The following is a 10000-nucleotide window of genomic DNA, read 5'->3' on the forward strand; positions in this document are numbered from 1 at the left end:
CGGGAGCGTAAAGGGACGTGCCAGAGGAGACTGCGACCCACGCAGGCGGGCGCGACCCGGCGACCGAGGCCCCCTTGACGGGGCGGCTCGCTCCGCAGCGGGCGGCGGTGCGGCAACCGAGAAACCAGAACGCCGCAGCGACGGCTGCGGCGGAAGAGGCGGGGGGACGCCCCGACCTCGCGGGCCGCTCTCGGGGCGCACCCACGCGGATGCGGCCCACACAAGGCTCGTGGTTTCGGTCCGTGTCTTTCGCTTTTTGCCTGGCCCCGATCGTCTCGGTTCGTCCGCCCCACCGCCCGGCGCTGCTTGCGGCCGGCACCCACGGGTAACCCGGCCCGAGGCCCGCACCGGCGCCTGGCGTGCTTTAGGACACCTGAGGGCTCGCGGGGCCGCGCGGCCGTCACACAGCCCGGTTCGGTAAAGAAGCCCGAGGAACCCCAACCGAGCAGGTAGCGGGATGGGGGGGGTGCGGGGTGACACGGGGAGGCACGCGCCCCGCCGCTTCCACCACCGCCGTCTCTTTGCTCGTCACGGTCCGCGCCGCTCGGAGGGAAGGGGACAACACCTCGCACGAGACGGGAAGCGACATTGGAAAGGAGACCGCCCGGCCCGAACACCGGAGCCCCGCCGTGGCTCCCTATGACGGGGAGTACGGAAGACCCGGCCCGCCGGGGGCCCTCTCCGACGCCACCCGAAAAGCCTCATCGATCAGGAAAGGGAAGGGGAACGGAGGAGAAGCGGAGGCCCCACGGCCACGGTTCCTGGGACAGCGACGGCCGCGCGCGCCGGCCCCCGGACCCCGAACCTCGGGCAGGGCTGGGCAGCACAGGCGCGGGGCCCTGCGTGCGAGCGAGCGAGCGGGCAGCGTCGACAGCAGAAGCCCAACGCGGCGTGGCCACCGGCAGAGCCGGATTGCCGTAGAGGCTTCTCTGCAACGTGCCCGCGGATGGCTGCTGTTAACGGGCGTGGGGAGGGGGGGGGAAGCCACGGCAGGCTCCACTCCCAAACCCCGGCCCTACAAGCGTTCGAGTGCCGGAGACCGCCGCCCGTCTCGGCCCGGCCCTGGAGAAACCCCTCTTGGAGCCCTCGCTCCAGTCGGCAACGGCCACCGGAGCCTGCGGGCAAGCAGCGGCTTCGCGCGGCTTCTGGCAGTCGGAACCGCCGTGCGCGATAGGTAGGAAGCAGAACGGCCACGGCCAGGGCCGCCGGGCAACGCCCGAGTCTGCCGGCTGAGCCGCGGCTGACAAGCGTTCGAGTGCCGGCGACCGCCGCCGGTCTCGGCCCGGCCCTGGAGAAACCCCTCTTGGAGCCCTCGCTCCAGTCGGCAACGGCCACCGGAGCCTGCGGGCAAGCAGCGGCTTCGCGCGGCTTCTGGCAGTCGGAAGCGCCGTGAGCGATAGGTAGGAGGCAGAACGGCCACGGCCAGGGCCGCCGGGCAACGCCCGAGTCTGCCGGCTGAGCCGCGGGTGACAAGCGTTCGAGTGCCGGCGACCGCCGCCGGTCTCGGCCCGGCCCTGGAGAAACCCCTCTTGGAGCCTTCGCTCCAGTCGGCAACGGCCACCGGAGCCTGCGGGCAAGCAGCGGCTTCGCGCGGCTTCTGGCAGTCGGAAGCGCCGTGCGCGATAGGTAGGAGGCAGAACGGCCACGGCCAGGGCCGCCGGGCAACGCCCGAGTCTGCCGGCTGAGCCGCGGGTGACAAGCGTTCGAGTGCCGGCGACCGCCGCCCGTCTCGGCCCGGCCCTGGAGAAACCCCTCTTGGAGCCCTCGCTCCAGTCGGCAACGGCCACCGGAGCCTGCGGGCAAGCAGCGGCTTCGCGCGGCTTCTGGCAGTCGGAAGCGCCGTGCGCGATAGGTAGGAGGCAGAACGGCCACGGCCAGGTCCGCCGGGCAACGCCCGAGTCTGCCGGCTGAGCCGCGGGTGACAAGCGTTCGAGTGCCGGCGACCGCCGCCCGTCTCGGCCCGGCCCTGGAGAAACCCCTCTTGGAGCCCTCGCTCCAGTCGGCAACGGCCACCGGAGCCTGCGGGCAAGCAGCGGCTTCGCGCGGCTTCTGGCAGTCGGAACCGCCGTGCGCGATAGGTAGGAGGCAGAACGGCCACGGCCAGGGCCGCCGGGCAACGCCCGAGTCTGCCGGCTGAGCCGCGGGTGACAAGCGTTCGAGTGCCGGCGACCGCCGCCCGTCTCGGCCCGGCCCTGGAGAAACCCCTCTTGGAGCCCTCGCTCCAGTCGGCAACGGCCACCGGAGCCTGCGGGCAAGCAGCGGCTTCGCGCGGCTTCTGGCAGTCGGAAGCGCCGTGCGCGATAGGTAGGAGGCAGAACGGCCACGGCCACAGCCGCCGTGCAACGCCCGAGTCTGCCGGCTGAACCGCGAGTAGCTGCAGCGGTTCGATGGCGCTGGTCCGCGAGCGCCAGCCCTCTGCCCTAGTATACGGACAGCGAGGTCCCCGGCCCCGGCGGGCTCGAAGAGAACCGTCTTCCCCCAGCGGGGAGGCGCGCGAGCGCCGCCGACTCTTACCATGACGTAACTGGAGGCAGCGCAAAGCAGCGACCCCTTCGGCAGCTCCGAAGAAGAACCGGGCAAGACGTCTACCTGCCAGAACCGCGGTGGAGCCAAAGTCCCGCCGGAGCGAGGTAGACGAGGCATCCCTTTCCGCCGGCAGCTCCGGCGGCCACATCGGGCACACCGGACCCGGCGGACGGTAAAACGGGTAGACCTGGCCTCCCTGCCGGCAGAACGGGTAGACGAGGCCTCCCTGCCTGGAACCGGGTAGACCTGGCATCCCTGCCGGAAGCGGGTAGACCTGGCATCCCTGCCGGTAAAACGGGTAGACCTGGTCTCCCTGCCGGCAAAAAGGGTAGACCTGTTCTCCCTGCCGCCAGAACGGGTAGACCTGGCCTCCCTGCCGGTAAAACGGGTAGACCTGGTCTCCGTGCAGGTAAAACGGGTAGACCTGGCATCCCTGCCGGCAGAACGGGTAGACCTGGTCTCCCTGCCGGTAAAACGGGTAGACCTGGCCTCCCTGCAGGTAAAACGGGTAGACCTGTTATCCCTGCCGGCAAAACGGGTAGACCTGGCATCCCTGCCGGCAAAACGGGTAGACCTGGTCTCCCTGCCGGTAAATGGGTAGACCTGGTCTCCCTGCCGCTAGAACGGGTAGACCTGGCCTCCCTGCCGGCAGAACGGGTAGACCTGGCCTCCCTGCCGGTAAAACGGGTAGACCTGGCATCCCTGCAGGTAAAACGGGTAGACCTGGCATCCCTGCCGGCAAAACGGGTAGACCTGGCATCCCTGCCGGCAAAACGGGTAGACCTGGTCTCCCTGCCGGTAAATGGGTAGACCTGTTCTCCCTGCCGCCAGAACGGGTAGACCTGGCCTCCCTGCCGGTAAAACGGGTAGACCTGGTCTCCGTGCAGGTAAAACGGGTAGACCTTGCATCCCTGCCGGCAAAACGGGTAGACCTGGTCTCCCTGCCGGTAAAACGGGTAGACCTGGCCTCCCTGCAGGTAAAACGGGTAGACCTGTTATCCCTGCCGGCAAAACGGGTAGACCTGGCATCCCTGCCGGCAAAACGGGTAGACCTGGTCTCCCTGCCGGTAAATGGGTAGACCTGGTCTCCCTGCCGCTAGAACGGGTAGACCTGGCCTCCCTGCCGGCAGAACGGGTAGACCTGGCCTCCCTGCCGGTAAAACGGGTAGACCTGGCATCCCTGCAGGTAAAACGGGTAGACCTGGCATCCCTGCCGGTAAAACGGGTAGACCTGTTCTCCCTGCCGGTAAAACGGGTAGACCTGGCATCCCTGCCGGCAAAACGGGTAGACCTGGTCTCCCTGCCGGCAAAAAGGGTAGACCTGTTCTCCCTGCCGCCAGAACGGGTAGACCTGGCCTCCCTGCCGGTAAAACGGGTAGACCTGGTCTCCGTGCAGGTAAAACGGGTAGACCTGGCATCCCTGCCGGCAGAACGGGTAGACCTGGTCTCCCTGCCGCCAGAACGGGTAGACCTGGCATCCCTGCCGGCAAAACGGGTAGACCTGGTCTCCCTGCCGGTAAAACGGGTAGACCTGGCATCCCTGCAGGTAAAACGGGTAGACCTGTTATCCCTGCCGGCAAAACGGGTAGACCTGGCATCCCTGCCGGCAAAACGGGTAGACCTGGTCTCCCTGCCGGTAAATGGGTAGACCTGGTCTCCCTGCCGCTAGAACGGGTAGACCTGGCCTCCCTGCCGGCAGAACGGGTAGACCTGGCCTCCCTGCCGGTAAAACGGGTAGACCTGGCATCCCTGCAGGTAAAACGGGTAGACCTGGCATCCCTGCCGGCAAAACGGGTAGACCTGGTCTCCCTGCCGGTAAAACGGGTAGACCTGTTCTCCCTGCAGGTAAAACGGGTAGACCTGTTCTCCCTGCCGCCAGAACGGGTAGACCTGGCATCCCTGCCGGCAAAACGGGTAGACCTGGTCTCCCTGCCGGCAGAAGGGGTAGACCTGGTCTCCCTGCAGGTAAATCGGGTAGACCTGTTATCCCTGCCGGCAAAACGGGTAGACCTGGTCTCCCTGCAGCCAGAACGGGTAGACCTGGTCTCCCTGCCGGCAAAACGGGTAGACCTGGTCTCCCTGCCGGCAAAAAGGGTAGACCTGTTCTCCCTGCCGCCAGAACGGGTAGACCTGGTCTCCCTGCCGGTAAATGGGTAGACCTGGTCTCCCTGCCGGCAATATGGGTAGACCTGGCCTCCCTGCAGCCAGAACGGGTAGACCTGGCATCCCTGCCGGTAAATGGGTAGACCTGGCATCCCTGCCGGTAAAACGGGTAGACCTGGCATCCCTGCCGGCAATACGGGTAGACCTGGTCTCCCTGCCGCTAGAACGGGTAGACCTGGCATCCCTGCCGGTAAAACGGGTAGACCTGGCCTCCCTGCCGGCAATACGGGTAGACCTGGCCTCCCTGCCGGTAAAACGGGTAGACCTGGCATCCCTGCCGGCAGAACGGGTAGACCTGGTCTCCCTGCCGCCAGAACGGGTAGACCTGGCCTCCCTGCAGGTAAAACGGGTAGACCTGGCCTCCCTGCCGGCAGAAGGGGTAGACCTGGCCTCCCTGCCGGCAGAAGGGGTAGACCTGTCCTCCCTGCGGAGAGAGCGGGTCGCCCGTGCTGGAGGCCCGTATGCAGGGGTGCCTGCACGGGGTGGGAAGGGCCGGCGGCGGGCTGCCTGTGCTCTCTCAGCCGGGGCGGCGGTGGGGGGGCTTGCGGGGGGTGGCTGGGGTCGGCAGGCCGGCCCTGCCGGAGGCCCGTATGCAGGGGTGCCTGCACGGGGTGGGAAGGGGCGGCGGCGGGCTGCCTGTGCTCTCTCAGCCGGGGCGGCGGTGGGGGGGCTTGTGGGGGGTGGCTGGGGGCGGCAGGCCGGCCGTGCCGGAGGCCCGTATGCAGGGGTGCCTGCACGGGGTGGGAAGGGGCGGCGGCGGGGTGCCTGTGCTGTCTCAGCCGGGGCGGCGGTGGGGGGGCTTGTGGGGGGTGGCTGGGGGCGGCAGGCCGGCCCTGCCGGAGGCCCCTATGCAGGGGTGCCTGCACGGGGTGGGAAGGGCCGGCGGCGGGCTGCCTGTGCTCTCTCAGCCGGGGCGGCGGTGGGGGGGCTTGTGGGGGGTGGCTGGGGGCGGCAGGCCGGCCGTGCCGGAGGCCCGTATGCAGGGGTGCCTGCACGGGGTGGGAAGGGGCGGCGGCGGGGTGCCTGTGCTGTCTCAGCCGGGGCGGCGGTGGGGGGGCTTGCGGGGGGTGGCTGGGGGCGGCAGGCCGGCCCTGCTGGAGGCCCCTATGCAGGGGTGCCTGCACGGGGTGGGAAGGGCCGGCGGCGGGCTGCCTGTGCTCTCTCAGCCGGGGCGGCGGTGGGGGGGCTTGCGGGGGGTGGCTGGGGGCGGCAGGCCGGCCCTGCCGGAGGCCCCTATGCAGGGGTGCCTGCACGGGGTGGGAAGGGCCGGCGGCGGGCTGCCTGTGCTCTCTCAGCCGGGGCGGCGGTGGGGGGGCTTGCGGGGGGTGGCTGGGGGCGGCAGGCCGGCCCTGCCGGAGGCCCCTATGCAGGGGTGCCTGCACGGGGTGGGAAGGGCCGGCGGCGGGCTGCCTGTGCTCTCTCAGCCGGGGCGGCGGTGGGGGGGCTTGCGGGGGGTGGCTGGGGTCGGCAGGCCGGCCCTGCCGGAGGCCCGTATGCAGGGGTGCCTGCACGGGGTGGGAAGGGCCGGCGGCGGGCTGCCCGTGCTCTCTGAGCCGGGGCGGCGGTGGGGGGGGCTTGCGGGGGGTGGCTGGGGGCGGCAGGCCGGCCCTGCCGGAGGCCCGTATGCAGGGGTGCCTGCACGGGGTGGGAAGGGGCAGCGGCGGGCTGCCTGTGCTGTCTCAGCCGGGGCGGCGGTGGGGGGGCCTGCGGCGGGTGGCTGGGGGCGGCAGGCCGGCCCTGCCGGAGGCCCGTATGCAGGGGTGCCTGCACGGGGTGGGAAGGGCCGGCGGCGGGCTGCCTGTGCTCTCTCAGCCGGGGCGGCGGTGGGGGGGCTTGCGGAGGGGTGGCTGGGGTCGGCAGGCCGGCCCTGCCGGAGGCCCGTATGCAGGGGTGCCTGCACGGGGTGGGAAGGGCCGGCGGCGGGCTGCCTGTGCTGTCTCAGCCGGGGCGGCGGTGGGGGGGCTTGCGGGGGGTGGCTGGGGGCGGCAGGCCGGCCCTGCCGGAGGCCCGTATGCAGGGGTGCCTGCACGGGGTGGGAAGGGCCGGCGGCGGGCTGCCTGTGCTCTCTCAGCCGGGGCGGCGGTGGGGGGGGTTGCGGGGGGTGGCTGGGGGCGGCAGGCCGGCCCTGCCGGAGGCCCGTATGCAGGGGTGCCTGCACGGGGTGGGAAGGGCCGGCGGCGGGCTGCCTGTGCTGTCTCAGTCGGGGCGGCGGTGGGGGGGCTTGCGGGGGGTGGCTGGGGTCGGCAGGCCGGCCCTGCCGGAGGCCCGTATGCAGGGGTGCCTGCACGGGGTGGGTGGGCCTGCGGCGGGCTGCCTGTGCTCTCTGAGCCGGGGCGGCGGTGGGGGGGGCTTGCGGGGGGTGGCTGGGGGCGGCAGGCCGGCCCTGCCGGAGGCCCCTATGCAGGGGTGCCTGCACGGGGTGGGAAGGGCCGGCGGCGGGCTGCCTGTGCTCTCTCAGCCGGGGCGGCGGTGGGGGGGCTTGCGGGGGGTGGCTGGGGGCGGCAGGCCGGCCCTGCCGGAGGCCCGTATGCAGGGGTGCCTGCACGGGGTGGGAAGGGCCGGCGGCGGGCTGCCCGTGCTCTCTGAGCCGGGGCGGCGGTGGGGGGGGCTTGCGGGGGGTGGCTGGGGGCGGCAGGCCGGCCCTGCCGGAGGCCCGTATGCAGGGGTGCCTGCACGGGGTGGGAAGGGGCAGCGGCGGGCTGCCTGTGCTGTCTCAGCCGGGGCGGCGGTGGGGGGGCCTGCGGCGGGTGGCTGGGGGCGGCAGGCCGGCCCTGCCGGAGGCCCGTATGCAGGGGTGCCTGCACGGGGTGGGAAGGGCCGGCGGCGGGCTGCCTGTGCTCTCTCAGCCGGGGCGGCGGTGGGGGGGCTTGCGGAGGGGTGGCTGGGGTCGGCAGGCCGGCCCTGCCGGAGGCCCGTATGCAGGGGTGCCTGCACGGGGTGGGAAGGGCCGGCGGCGGGCTGCCTGTGCTGTCTCAGTCGGGGCGGCGGTGGGGGGGCTTGCGGGGGGTGGCTGGGGGCGGCAGGCCGGCCCTGCCGGAGGCCCGTATGCAGGGGTGCCTGCACGGGGTGGGAAGGGCCGGCGGCGGGCTGCCTGTGCTCTCTCAGCCGGGGCGGCGGTGGGGGGGGTTGCGGGGGGTGGCTGGGGGCGGCAGGCCGGCCCTGCCGGAGGCCCGTATGCAGGGGTGCCTGCACGGGGTGGGAAGGGCCGGCGGCGGGCTGCCTGTGCTGTCTCAGTCGGGGCGGCGGTGGGGGGGCTTGCGGGGGGTGGCTGGGGTCGGCAGGCCGGCCCTGCCGGAGGCCCGTATGCAGGGGTGCCTGCACGGGGTGGGTGGTCCTGCGGCGGGCTGCCTGTGCTCTCTGAGCCGGGGCGGCGGTGGGGGGGGCTTGCGGGGGGTGGCTGGGGGCGGCAGGCCGGCCCTGCCGGAGGCCCGTATGCAGGGGTGCCTGCACGGGGTGGGAAGGGCCGGCGGCGGGCTGCCTGTGCTCTCTCAGCCGGGGCGGCGGTGGGGGGGGTTGCGGGGGGTGGCTGTGGGCGGCAGGCCGGCCCTGCCGGAGGCCCGTATGCAGGGGTGCCTGCACGGGGTGGGAAGGGCCGGCGGCGGGCTGCCTGTGCTGTCTCAGCCGGGGCGGCGGTGGGGGGGCCTGTGGCGGGTGGCTGGGGGCGGCAGGCCGGCCCTGCCGGAGGCCCGTATGCAGGGGTGCCTGCACGGGGTGGGAAGGGCCGGCGGCGGGCTGCCTGTGCTCTCTCAGCCGGGGCGGCGGTGGGGGGGCTTGCGGGGGGTGGCTGGGGTCGGCAGGCCGGCCCTGCCGGAGGCCCGTATGCAGGGGTGCCTGCACGGGGTGGGAAGGGCCGGCGGCGGGCTGCCTGTGCTTTCTCAGCCGGGGCGGCGGTGGGGGGGCTTGTGGGGGGTGGCTGGGGGCGGCAGGCCGGCCCTGCCGGAGGCCCGTATGCAGGGGTGCCTGCACGGGGTGGGAAGGGCCGGCGGCGGGCTGCCTGTGCTCTCTCAGCCGGGGCGGCGGTGGGGGGGGTTGCGGGGGGTGGCTGGGGGCGGCAGGCCGGCCCTGCCGGAGGCCCGTATGCAGGGGTGCCTGCACGGGGTGGGAAGGGCCGGCGGCGGGCTGCCTGTGCTGTCTCAGTCGGGGCGGCGGTGGGGGGGCTTGCGGGGGGTGGCTGGGGTCGGCAGGCCGGCCCTGCCGGAGGCCCGTATGCAGGGGTGCCTGCACGGGGTGGGTGGGCCTGCGGCGGGCTGCCTGTGCTCTCTCAGCCGGGGCGGCGGTGGGGGGGGCTTGCGGGGGGTGGCTGGGGTCGGCAGGCCGGCCCTGCCGGAGGCCCGTATGCAGGGGTGCCTGCACGGGGTGGGAAGGGCCGGCGGCGGGCTGCCTGTGCTCTCTCAGCCGGGGCGGCGGTGGGGGGGGCTTGCGGGGGGTGGCTGGGGTCGGCAGGCCGGCCCTGCCGGAGGCCCGTATGCAGGGGTGCCTGCACGGGGTGGGAAGGGCCGGCGGCGGGCTGCCTGTGATCTCTCAGCCGGGGCGGCGGTGGGGGGGGTTGCGGGGGGTGGCTGGGGGCGGCAGGCCGGCCCTGCCGGAGGCCCGTATGCAGGGGTGCCTGCACGGGGTGGGAAGGGCCGGCGGCGGGCTGCCTGTGCTCTCTGAGCCGGGGCGGCGGTGGGGGGGGCTTGCGGGGGGTGGCTGGGGTCGGCAGGCCGGCCCTGCCGGAGGCCCGTATGCAGGGGTGCCTGCACGGGGTGGGAAGGGCCGGCGGCGGGCTGCCTGTGCTCTCTCAGCCGGGGCGGCGGTGGGGGGGCTTGCGGGGGGTGGCTGGGGGCGGCAGGCCGGCCCTGCCGGAGGCCCGTATGCAGGGGTGCCTGCACGGGGTGGGTGGGCCTGCGGCGGGCTGCCTGTGCTCTCTGAGCCGGGGCGGCGGTGGGGGGGGCTTGCGGGGGGTGGCTGGGGTCGGCAGGCCGGCCCTGCCGGAGGCCCGTATGCAGGGGTGCCTGCACGGGGTGGGAAGGGGCGGCGGCGGGCTGCCTGTGCTGTCTCAGCCGGGGCGGCGGTGGGGGGGCCTGCGGCGGGTGGCTGGGGGCGGCAGGCCGGCCCTGCCGGAGGCCCGTATGCAGGGGTGCCTGCACGGGGTGGGAAGGGCCGGCGGCGGGCTGCCTGTGCTCTCTCAGCCGGGGCGGCGGTGGGGGGGCTTGCGGAGGGGTGGCTGGGGTCGGCAGGCCGGCCCTGCCGGAGGCCCGTATGCAGGGGTGCCTGCACGGGGTGGGAAGGGGCGGCGGCGGGCTGCCTGTGCTGTCTCAGCCGGGGCGGC

The sequence above is a fragment of the Opisthocomus hoazin genome, unplaced genomic scaffold (genome assembly GCF_030867145.1).
Source record: "Opisthocomus hoazin isolate bOpiHoa1 unplaced genomic scaffold, bOpiHoa1.hap1 HAP1_SCAFFOLD_175, whole genome shotgun sequence".
Classification (NCBI taxonomy): domain Eukaryota; kingdom Metazoa; phylum Chordata; class Aves; order Opisthocomiformes; family Opisthocomidae; genus Opisthocomus; species Opisthocomus hoazin.